Genomic DNA, 12,713 nt, shown 5'->3' with positions numbered 1-12,713 from the left:
CATCTAAAGACAGCAGCTGCTTCAGCTTCCGCTAACCACTGACATCCAAAGCATGACCCAGTGTTGTCAGATCTTCTCTTTTTTTCTTTAAAGAGAAACCAGAAATCCAGATTTTTTAAAATGTGAAATCTGTTTTATAAATTGTGGCAAAATGTACGTAACATAATAGCGATCATTTTAGCCATTCCTAGTGTACAGTTCAATGGCATTAAATACATTCACAATGGTAAGTGTTAACTGCCATTTATACCCCGAACTTTTTCATCACCCCCAGCAACTCTGTACCCCTTAAACAGTAACTCCCCCCTGCTCCCTCCCTCCAGCCCCTAGTTACCTCTTCCTACTTTCTGTCTCTATGAATTTGCCTATTCTAGATACCTCATAGGATCTTATTCTAAGATTCATATACTATTTGGCTTTCTGTGTCTGGTTTATGAATTGTTTGTTAAATGCTGCTGACTGATTGAAAACTTTAGAAAAATAACGGTCTATACTTAGATACTGCAGGTCAGATAAAACTGTCCCATCTGAGATTTCGGGGAGGGGTATGTGACATGGAATTTCAGTTCTTCTTTCTCCTTCCCAGGGGAAAGGGAAAGCCATCGGGGTGCAGGCAAGTGGAAATGAGAGGTCAGAGGTTAGCAACTCTGGGGAGGAAACGAGACAAGTGCTTCCTGAAAATGGGGATTATTCACCTCACCCATGGGCCTGGGTAAAAATACAGATGCCTGGGCCCCCACATGGACTTCCTTAACCTGGCTTTCTAGGGGAGGGTCCAGATGCCTGTGTTTTCAGCTGGCCTCCCAGGTGGGGCTAGCGATCAGACTTTTTGAAATCACCTGGAGAGCGGACTTGCAGGCCATGGGAAGGCACCCTCCTGCTTCGAGCCAGGTTCTTGTCAGGGCTGGTTTAAGAGGTGTTTGCTGTATGCTGGGTGCTGTGTGCAGGTGGAAGCATTTGTGAGATCAGTTGCTCACCCTTCAGATTGAGGGGAATGCTACTGGACAGGGACCTGGCCCTGAGCGCGTCTGCCTCGTGGCGTAGTGTGTTGGTTCTTGTCTCCGAGCAGGAAAAATTTCACAACATGAAGCTGGAGACAGCGAAACAATGAAGGGCTTAGGATAGAAGAAACATCAGGTGAGCCGAGGTGGGGCTGCTGTCAGCTCACTGGAGAGTCCCACTGAAAAGGGGGCCTTGGAGGCAGGTTCAGGGGTTAGCCCAGGACAAGCTGCCTTCTCCCCTGGTTGCAAGTCTCAAGTTTAGGAGATGCGTGCCTGTGGGAAGAAGATGGGGAAGCAAAAGTGTGGGCGGGTCCCCAGGAAGGAGAGTGAGGGAGCACTGGGTCCTTTTTTTTTTTTTTTGAGGGTTTTAAAGGCTGGGAGTTTAGGGGAGGTCTTAAGGGAGATCTCAACAGAAGATTCTTCAGCTTTCCAGGTGGGCATTTCAGGGTCGTAGTCTCCAGTGATTGATCAGAGCCAGAGCAGGCAGTCAGTCACCACAGCTGGTGGGCCTGGAGCTGAAAGACACCTGAGGCCTAGAATTTTTCTCTAGGGGGGAAAGGTCAGGGGAGGGTCTGAATCACATGACCAGCCATATGTCAGCGGGGGAAAGGCCACCCTGGGGGTGATGCTGCACCAGTTTGGGGCTTACTGCCCTGGTGACCTGTGTCTGCTCTAAATTGCTCAGCCGATTTGTTCAGCCATCTCTCTGTTTCCCGATTCCTCTTGCCAAGGAATTTTCCTAGCTTCTTACTATCCTGGTTCGGCTGGTATTGGAGACTCATCGTTCTGATTCACTTAAGGTTCTGACAATGCCCTGCAAACCCTGAGTGGGGGTGGGGCGAAGGGGACATCCCTGATGTAATGTGAGGTGAAACCACTGCAGATGCTCCTACTCCTTTTCTTTCTTTGAATTTCAACTCTGCACTGGAGGACGCTGGGGTTGGCCGGCCTCTCTCGGCTCTGTTTCTCGGCCAGGCATTCTTGCAGGTGCCCGTGAATTCCATGGAATCCAGTCTGAGTTTTCAGTGTAGCATTCTAGGACCCCTGCTCCCTCCCCATCCCTACCTGTCTGTCTCTTGTTCCCTCCCAGCCTAGTCTCAGCTCTGATCCCTGTGGCTCCTTAGTTGTCTCCTTGAAGATGCAGGAACTAAGCCTCCTGCTGCCCCGAGAGTGACATTAACAAGATGGTGTCCTGGGGAGCTCCAGACCTCCCCACGACCCCCCAAAACATTAGATAAACTAGAAACTGGCTAAAATAACTTCTTTATTGGAGCTCTGAAAATCAGTCAAAGATCTACAGCAACCAAGCAAATGCCCAACCAAGAAAAAAAAAAAAATCAAAATGGTGGGAAATTTCATGGCCTTTATACTCACCCTCCCCACCTCCCTTCCCCATGCTGTGCCTCCCAATCCCCGCTTCCCTTCTGGAAACCGAATTTGCAGTGTTTCAACCCAGTTGTATTCCTGAACGCTAACAATGAACAACCCAAAAAGGAAATTAAGAAAACAATTCCATTTATAATAGCATCAAAAATACTTGGGAATATATTTAACCGAAGAGGTGAAAGACGTGTACACTGAAAACTATAAAATGTTGCTGAAAGAAATTAAAGACCTAAATAAATGGAAAGACATCCTGTGTTCATGGATTGGAAGACTTAATGTTGTGAAGATGTCAATACCACGCAAAGCAATCCACAGATTCAATACAATCCCTATCAAAATTGTGATGACATTTTTCACAGAAATAGAAAAATGCATCCTAAAAGTCATGTGGAAATTTAAGGGACAATGAAGAAATAAAACAATCTTGGAAAAGAACAACAAAGTTGGAGGTCTCACACTTCCTGATTTCAAAACGAATATGAAAGCTACAGTAATGATGACAGTATGATATTGGCTTAAAGACCAACATGTGATCAATGGAATAGAGTCCAGAAATAAACCCTCACAGATATAATCAAATGATTTCCAACAAGGGTGCCAAACCCATTCAGTAGGAAAAGAACAGCCTTTTTTTTTTTTTCCAATCTTCCCCTAAGGATATGTTTATTGATTTTTACAGAGAGAAGTGGGGAGGGGAAGAGGGAGAAAAACATCAATGTGAGAAACATTGATCAGTTGCCTCCCGTACTTACCCTGACCAGGAATCAAACCCACAACCTTTTTGGTGTTCAGGATAATGCTCCAACCAACTGAGCCACCCAGCCTTTTTAATAAAAAATAGATTTTATTTTTTAGAGCAGTTTTAGGTTCACAGCAAAATTAAGCTGAAGGGTATGCCCAAAAGAACTCAGAGCCCTAGCTGGTTTGGCTCAGTGGATGCATCGGCCTGTGGACTGAAGGGTCCTGGGTTTGATTACAGTCAAGGCAATATGCCTGGGTTGCCGGCTCGATTCCCAGCAGGGGGCATGCAGGAGGCAGCCCATCAATGATTCTCTCTCATCATTGATGTTTCTATCTCTCTTTCCCTGCCTCTCTAATATCAATAAAAATTTTTAAAAATTTTTAAAAAAGAACTGACGGCAGGAACTTGAACAGATGTTTGCACCCATGCTTATAGCAGCATTATTCACAGACAAAAGGTGGAAACCACCCAGAGGCCCATCTCTGGGAGAATGGATAAACAAAATGTGTTATATACATACAATGGAATGTTATTTAGCTTCAGAAAGAAAGGAAATTCTGACACATACTACACATGAATGAATCTTGAAGACATTATACCTAGTGAAATAAGCCAGTCACAAGTACTATATAATTGCACTTACATAAGGTATTGAGATGTCTTTTTTTTTTTTTTTTTCTGACAACAACCAGTTCTCCAATTCTCTGTCCTGCAATTCAGTTCAATCCTGACACTAACTACTCAGAGTTAGTGCAGATCCCACAAGTTAAGGGCTCAGTTCCACAAGACTGCCTCCCCATGAGATACCATTGGCCAATCCCGGAGGCCACCTGTACTTCTAACTATAAATTGGGGATTCCCACAACCCCTCCTTAGGTTCTGAAAGATGAGACAGAGGCCGAAAACCAGGACTACAGGCTTTATTAGAGGAGAAGGACCCTGCCGGGCTGTCTCGCAAGGGAAGAGCAGCAACACGTGCAGAGGTGAACACGCCTTTTGAGGGGAGGAATGGGAAGGGATGGGGCTTAGGGTACTCGGCACGCGCTGATTGGTGGCTTCATAGAAGGCACATGATTAGGCACTTAGGTACTTAGGGACAAGGGCTTAGGGTATTTGGCAGGTGCTGATTGGCGGTTCAATGTGTCGTCCATATAAGGTGCCTGGTTAGGTGCTCAGGAATGTCCAGGCCGCAGGTGCAGGTTATGTCATACTCCGTCCATCATTTGGGGGAAGGGAGGATCTATCAGGTTCTAGAACTTGCTAGAATGGCTCGTAGAACTCAGGTGAACACTTTACTGACGTTTACTGGTTTATTATAAAGGATACAACCCAGGAACAGCCAAAGGGAGCAGATACCGAGCAAGGTTCGGGGAAAAGCACAGGCTTCGATGCCCTCGCTCCTCACACCACCACCCGCCCAGCGCTTGGACGTGATGTGTTCACCAGCCTGAGAGATGACTGAATTTCCTTGTTCAAGGGTGTTTATAGGGCTTAATTTCCAGCTCCCTCTCCTCCTTAGAGGTGGGGGAGGGTGTGATTGAAAGTTTCCAAATTCTGATCACTAGGTGGTGACCCATTAGCTTAAACTCAGGTGTGATGGAGGGGGCTCCTTATGAATGACAAAAGACACTCAGGAAATTCCAAACATGTTTAGAGCTCTGTGCCAGGAATGGTGACAAAGACCAAATGTATTTTTATTATACCACAGGTACCTAGAGTAGTCAAATTCACAGAGTCAGAGAGTAGAATGGTGGTTGCCAGGGGCTGGGGGAGGAAAGAATGGGGAGTTATTATTTAAGGGTACCCAGTCAGTTTAGGAGGATGAAAAAAGTTCTGGAGGTGGATGGAGGGCATGGTTGCTCAATAATGTGAATGTACTTTATACCATTGAACTATACAGTTAAAAATGGTTAGAATGATGAATTTCATACTGTGTATATTTTACCACTGCCCCCCAAAGAGACCCCCCAAATATCCCCACTGCTTGTGAGGTGTTCCCTTCTGGCTGGGTACTGCTCACCTCCTGCCATCCTCTTCTCAGTCTCCGTACTTGGAGGCATCCCTGGCCTCTGTGCTTGCTGAGTGTACTGGGTACTGGCCTTGGTTTTCTGGTGGTTTGTGTTTCCCCCTCTTCCTTTATCTTTCCCTGCTCCTCCAGCTCCTCTTCCCACCGAATGGGGAACTTGTCAGGGAGCTGGACCCTTGATACATCTCTCCTATATCTCAGGGTTCTGGGCATAACCAGCGAGTACAAATGGAGGGACCAATTATTAAACAGGTTTCCATTTCCTGAAAGAAAGTAAGGTGACACCTTAACCGGTTTGGCTCAGTGGATAGAGCGTTGGCCTGTAGACTGAAGGGTCCCAGGTTCGATTCCGGTCAAAGGCATGTACCTTGGTTGCGGGCACATTCCCAGTAGTGGGTGTGCAGGAGGCAGCTGATCGATGTTTCTCTCTCATCGATGTTTCTAACTCTCTATCCCTCTCCCTTCCTGTCTGCAAAAATCAATAAAATATATTAAAAAAAAAAAAAGAAAGTAAGGTGACAATGGGTTCACCGAGAGCTTGGGTGGCTGGAGGAAGGGACTATGACTCTATCTTACTCTTTCAATGAAAAGTGTATTAAGTCCTTACTGTGTGCTTTGAACTGTGCCAGACCCACCAGACCAAGCTGGTTGAGAACACCATCTTCAGCTCTGCTGTGTACTCTTGGGCAAGTTTCTTAACTTTTCTAAGTTTTTATTTTTTTAAATCCTCACCCGAGAACATGCTTAGAAAGAGAGAAACAGCCATGTGAGAGAGAAACATCGTTTGGTTGCCTTCCCTCTGTGCCCTGGCAAACAGGCAACCTTTCTGTGCACAGGACGATGCTCAACCAACTAAGCCACTAGGTCAGGCAACTTTTCAAAAGTTTTGACTTCTTTTGTAAGATGGAGATGAGACAGGGAGTGGAGGGCCTTTAGCTAACAGTTTATCAGACAAGAAATGGTCAATGAAGAACAGATGCTATCACTGACTAGAGATAGTCAGTTGGCTCCTGTCTGCAGGGGCTCCTGATGTAGGAAAGGCCAACACGTAACACCTCGAGGATGTCTGTGCCCAGGGCATTAAGGGGTCACAGCACGTGGTAGGGCATACCTCAGTGTGTGCCGTGAGGCAAGCAGGACAGCTCCCTGAGGAGGTGATGCTAATAGCCAGTTCTCAATGAGTGAAGTGAAGAGATGTTGGGTGCATAGGGGAGGGTGGGCCATTCCAGGAAGTTCCCAGGTAGTATTCCGATGGGGACTTGTCCCTCTTGAGAGCTGCTTGATCAAAAGCTTGCAGGTGCTAGAAGATGGCGTTAGTTTCCAAGTGTGTGGTTGATGAGACCTGTTGTCTGTTGTGAAGACTTTGGGGTCTCGGATGACACAGATACTGGGCCAACCCCAATCCCCACACATCAGACCTTAGTCTCACAAACCCAAGGCTGTGCTGAAGGAAGTGGGGCGCCCAGGCTTATCAGGTGGACACAGTTGTTTCCCCCCGCCTGGTTCTTGATCTTTTTCCAGCAGTGCTATTAACAGGATGTCCTTCCCTGGACTTCAGCTCCCCATCCTCCAGTCTCCCTCTGCTCCCCCCGCCTACCTCCGCCAACATCAAACAGCCTGAGTGGACTGCGGGATGATGAGGGAGGAAGCCCATCAGGGATGATAAAGAACCATAGCATTAAGGTGAAAGCTGGTGTTTCTTCTTCTTTTTCCATTCTCTGTCTCCTGACCTCTAATCAACACCATTCCCAAACTCAACCCGACGGAGCATCTCCCTTGATTCTGCAGGACAAAGGACCTTTCTCTTTGCTGCGTCACTCAGGGGTGGGAGGGCATCCTGCAGGCTTCGACGCCCCACCCGGACTCTTCTGCTTTCTGAGCTCATTATAGACATCTTTCCTTTTTTATTCTGTGCAAAAACCTTAGCTCAGCCTCTTCCCGCCACACAATTCAAGATGAGGCCTTGCTCCAGCATGGGGGCAGATACCAGCAGCGCCATCTATGTTTGCGGAAGGGAAGCAGGGCTGGATTCCACTTGCTCACCAACTTCTTGTGTCTCAGAACCTCTCGGTGGAGCAGTTGTTTGCTTTGGCTCCCATCCTATCTGATTCCCTCTCTGGAGAGGTGAACACAGCCCCTTTCCGTTCTGGGAGACCACTTTTGATTGGACAGCCCTGAAGGGAGGGGCACAGAAGTTGGAGCAAGATTGGGGGTTAGTTTTTCTCCTTCTTTTTCTTTCTCTTCTTTCCTAGAATTCCTGACTTCAGCCCAAATTACTGTGCTAACATAGCGGGGTGTCCTCAGTGGCTCTGGACCAGCTCTCTCTGTGCATGAGGCCATTTGTCCGTCTACTCTGAGAACTGTACGAAGTGAGCAGCCATGAGTCATCACATCAAAGCAGGGCCCATTCTAATGGGCTGTTTGTTTGGATGGTGGCTGCCCCTCCAGTGATCTGTACCTCCTCAGACCTTTGTCCCGGGCTTCCTGTTTGGTGCTGGAGAGCTTTGTGGAGCCACCCAATGAGCTCACTCAGAGAACCATTTCTTCTCTACCAAGAATCTAGGCAGGAGCGTGCACCTCTCTCACAACTTCCCTGCCTAGGACAACGCTGGGAAACCAGCAGCTAAGTGTCTTTTGATTTCTCTCCTTGGGGCAGTAATCAATTGTTTTTAAGTGTGATCCAGCACCAGAATCACCTAGTGTTCCTTAAAAATTCAGATTCTGCCCTAGCCAGTTTTGCTCAGTGGCTAGAGTGTCATCCCTCAGACCAAAGAGTCGTGGGTTCAATTCCTGGTTAAGGGCACGTACCTTGGTTGGAGGCTTGATCCCTGGCCCAGGTCAGGACTTGTGTGAAAGGCAACCAATAGATGTGTCTCTCTCACATCAATGTTTCTCTCTCTGTCTCTGTCTCTCTCTCTCTCCCAATCCCCCTCCTCCCTCCCTTCCACTCTCTAAAAATCAATGGAAAAATATCCTGGGGCGAGGATTTCAAAATGCAGATTCCTGGGCACCCAGGGAAGACCCAAGGAATTTAGCCTCTCTGGGGTGGGGCTCAGGAACCTGTGGTTTTGGTTCTCCATCAGGGGATTCTGATGCCACTGACGTCTGAGAACTCCAGGGTGGGAGTCTGGAACCTGCCTTGCTGGCAGCTATGTTTGGGGCCTCCAGCAGGACACCTGTCCTCTTTGGGCATCAGCTTATCTGTAATAAGAAAGCCTGGCCCTGGCAGGGTAGCTCAGTTGGCACATCATCTTAATACACTACAGTTGCAGTTCGAGCCCTGGTCAGGGCATATACAAGAATCAACAAATGAATGCATAAATAAGTGGAACAAGTTGATGTTTCTCCCTTCCTCTTTCTATAATCAATTAAAAAATTTTTAAAACAAAACAAAAAGCCTGTTCACAGGGTGCCACCAAAGTTAAATGAGGATGTTTGTAGCTTAAAACCCTTGAAACCAAATAAGCCCTCCACAAACATTTACTGAATCCACACCTTTATTCTCCCTCTCTGCCAAACTTAGGTACGGACGCATCCCCTCTATCTCTAGAATCCAGCTACTTTCTTTCATCTCAGCTGACTGATCCTTCTCCTAGTGTCATACATTGGGGGAACTTAAGCAGACCCACCTGTCCATTCTCTGCTGGTGAGTTAGGTTGAGGCCAGGTCACCACCCTTCTAGGGAGAGGTCAGCCCTCCCAAGACCTTGCTGCTAGGACACACACCGGAAGAGGCCATTCCTGGCACCCAGTGGGGACTAAGAGCATTTGGATGGAAAGATGAATGACTGGTGTTCTGGTTTCACACTTTATCTTTGGGGCATTATTTTCTCACTAGTGGCCCGGTGCACGGATTCATGCACATTGAAAGGAAATTAATTAGAAGATATATTAATTACTGCAGCTCAGCAGTAAACCAGATTCAGGATGTCAGTGCCCCAGCAACAACATAACCCACGGCTGAAGGTGGAATCGGGCTCCCTCTTCTCTGGTGCTGGGGTGCGTCACCCCAGAACCGCCACAGCCAAGTCACCGCAGCTCAGCAGCTCCTGCGTTGAGCATCTGCCCCCGGTGGTCAGTGTGCGTCATATGTACCGGTGGTCAGATGGTTGGACGGTCACTTAGCCTTTTATATGTATAGACTGCTGAAGGAAGATTCCAGAGTACTTTCTGTGATTAACAGATTCCAGAGCTTTTTCTGTGATTGCCATGACCTCAGTGGGGTGGGGGTGCAGGTGGGAGAAGAATGCATCTTGATCCAACTTTCTTACTACTCTTCCTCACCTTTTACTCACAACCGGTTGCCCTGAGAAAATTCCCCCACCTACCTCCTCACTTCTGAAAGCCTTGGAAGCCTGTTCTAGGGTAGAGCAGCAGCTGGTAGGGGCTGGCTGAGCTGGGGGCAGGGCCTGAGAAGATTAGGGATCCCTGGTTCTCTGGAGACACTTCCCCTCCTCTAGCCCCTCACCAGCCTCCTGCATCTCCAGGGTCACTGTCCTGGTCACCGAGAGACAGTCTCAGCCTCTGGCCTGCTGTTTGGCCTTGGGACTGGCATTTCAACAACCCTTTGCTTTATCTGTGCAGTGAGGACAGTCCTCCTTGCTGACATTTGGTTCTCTGAAGGCTACTGTGTGTGTAGGGGGGGAAGGAAGGGTGGGGTGGGGGCAGAAGGGAGTTGTGTTCTCAGGGCCCAGATCATTGGCTAGAGGTTTGTTTAGGGACTTACAGAGAAACTCTCTTCTCTCATTGGACTGTCTCTGACTCACTGTTCAGAAAGAACTTTGACAAGAGGTAGACAGGGCTTGCTTAAGGCAAAGATAAGCCTTTTGTAGGTCTGGGCATGACTATTTACCCTGTTAGGATTTATGATTAGATCGCCCTGTGAGGTTACTTTGGATCCGATTTATTATAGAGCCTTTTTTGAGCACAATCCCCTCAGAGCCTGGATCATTCCTTAGTCTCAGACCATGTCCTTCTGGGACATGTGTCTGTTCAGTGCCTCGTGGCTCAGCAAGGTTCTGTGGGAACAGAGCAGGGCTAGGGATGGGAACATCAGACATCCCTGTGTTTACGTTGCCACAGATAAACCCTATGATTTCAGCAAGTGGTTTGAACTCAGCTATGAAATGGAGAAAACGACATGCCCTCTTAGGGCTCCGTCGCCTCCCCTATATTGGTGGTTTTGAGGCTTTGATTACATGCTGGATGTGCAGTGCCTGGAATACTGAAATACTGTGTAATGCTAGCTTTTACGTGCCCTTAAATAAAGAAGAAGGACTTTAGATTTGCCCCATCACACAGAGAATGAAAGGGCTTCCCTCTACACAGATCACGTCCTATCTAAATTGTAAAGTGCAACCTTGGGTTAGGGACCACACCCTTGTTTATAGGGCTCAGCATTCTGACCTTTACAGTCAGCTCTTTGTTTCCCAGCCTGCTCTGGTCATTCTGGCTGGAGGAGCCTCTCCCAGAGCTGCTGGGTTCCAGAGCGTCCCTGTGGATTGATCCCGGTGAGCTGAGCCGTGCGGTGGCTCCCGGAGTCCAGCGGCGCATTCTGATTCCAAGAAGGGCCTTTGCCAAGGGTTGGCACAAAGCAGCAATTCAGTCCACATGTGCCCAGGATGGCTCCTCCCTTCATGTAGGAAAAAATGGAGGTGGTGGCCCAGCACAGAACTGATTGAGTCCCTACCGGCAGGAGCAAGGGGGCGGAGCCTAGGATCAGTGTTCCAAGGGCTTGGTGGTCCTGGCTGTACCACACAAGTGATCAAAGGTAACAAACGGGGCTCAGACAGTCCTGGTAAAGACGTGCTTTCTCTCCCCAGAGTTCTTCTAATCTCTCCTCAGGGAAGAGGGTAGGTACCATATCACCTGCCCCAGGAATGGCTAGCCCTGAATTCTCATGCTTCTCTACAAAAATCCACGACCTGTACTAGGGTGCCTCCACCCTGGGCCGGGTCTCGGTCCCTTGCAAATAACCCACACAGGCCCCTGGCCATTGTTACCGGACTGAAGGGGTCTGTTTGCCTGCATGCATCAAAGCTCAATAAGACACAAACAGACGTTTGCAGCCAAGACAGTAAGGATTTATTAAGGAGATGGTGCCATGCCGGAGTCACAGGTAGGTAATGCTCAAAGACCTGGCTCTCTGATGGCTTTCAAGAGATGGATTCTGTAGGGAAAAATCATTAATCATGGCGACTAAAGGAGTTAGGGTCATGGTCTCTACTGATTGGTTAGTACTAGGGGTAGGGGGCCATTGGTCATTGCATCTGGTCCTGATGTCAGCCATGGAGTTTTCTGTCCTGTCCAACTTCTGTGGATCCACTTTCCTGGGTATGGAGTTAAAACACAATCAAGACCAAAGTTTTGTTTTTAGTTTGATTGAAAACTCTGTCTCTATAGTCAACAGATCCAGGACCTTGTTCCTAAGACATCTGGATGCCAACTAAAAAACCTCATTGTCCTGAGGGCTTAATGATTAAGCAAGAGAGAGGGAGGTGGATAAGTCAGGGCGCTGAGTGAGCCAGTTTGAGTCAAAGGAAAAAATGTCAAAATAAAGAGCAGATTAAAGAAAATAAGGTTTGCCCTAAGAGTGTCGGCCTGCAGGCTGAAAGGTCCCAGGTTCGATTCCGGTCAAGGGCATGTACCTTAGTTGCGGGCACATCTCCAGTAGGAGGTGTGCAGGAGGCAGCTGATTGATGTTCTCTCTCATCGATGTTTCCAACTCTAACCCTCTCCCTTCCTCTCTGTAAAAAATCAATAAAATATATTTTTAATAAAAGAAAAAGAAAAAGAAAATAAGGTTCCTGCACCATTTGCCCTCTAGTCTTTGTCTCTTTTTGAACTTCCATACTTGTCCTGGATTATATCCTCTCCAGCCAGCTTTCCTGGTTCCCCCAGGTGACAGCAGGTAATGTAACAAATGAGAGTCTGTGATAAAGGCTGTCATCCCTTTGGCCTGTCTGTCTCATGAAGGACCACCTTGGAGGAGTAGCCACACATAGGGCTTAGCACTCTTACCTTTGCAGTCAGTTCTTTTTTTTTTTTTTTTCTATAGAGAATACTTTTTATTGTACAGGTATCATATACACAATTTAATGTGTGAACATTTACAAGCATGGAGTTCAGTTCGAAATCTCCATGGCACCCCATACACTGCACCGCGCACTCCTGTTTGGGATTAGCCCAACAGGAGTGAGACACAAAGTTATCGCTTTGTGAACAGAGAGCTTCAATTAAATAGAACAGAGCCCAGGATCCTAATTTGTAACACCCTGTGTATATATGAATAAAACCTAAAGATGTGTTTTAGATGACCCCATCACCTTTAAAAGTTATTAAAATGGAACTCCATTTCTCAAAAAGTCACTAAGAAGTGCACCCGTATTTACAGACCTGGTTAAGTTATGCATAAATAAAATATGTACACGAGACACACTGTTTCTCAAAAGAACAGCGCCTCCTCTGGGACCTGGGGGTGACAGGCAGCAAAAAAAAAAACAAAAACGCTTCATGCCTACCCTTTTCAAGTTTACTCGAATCACCAAGATGTGAAATAA

The 12,713-nt window shown here is 47.3% G+C and overlaps 1 protein-coding gene across 4 annotated transcripts in view; it reads left to right on the top strand.

Moving 5' to 3' along the window:
• The window catches only part of FLVCR2 (FLVCR choline and putative heme transporter 2), a 70,348-nt gene that overhangs the window by 6,198 nt on the left and 51,437 nt on the right, over positions 1–12,713 (top strand). The gene's annotated exons all lie outside the window — the stretch shown is intronic.

This window comes from Plecotus auritus (genome assembly GCF_963455305.1).
Source record: "Plecotus auritus genome assembly, chromosome: 1".
Lineage (NCBI taxonomy): Eukaryota > Metazoa > Chordata > Mammalia > Chiroptera > Vespertilionidae > Plecotus > Plecotus auritus.
Note: the sequence above shows the minus strand (reverse complement) of the source record. Positions and strands in the feature narration are given on the sequence as shown.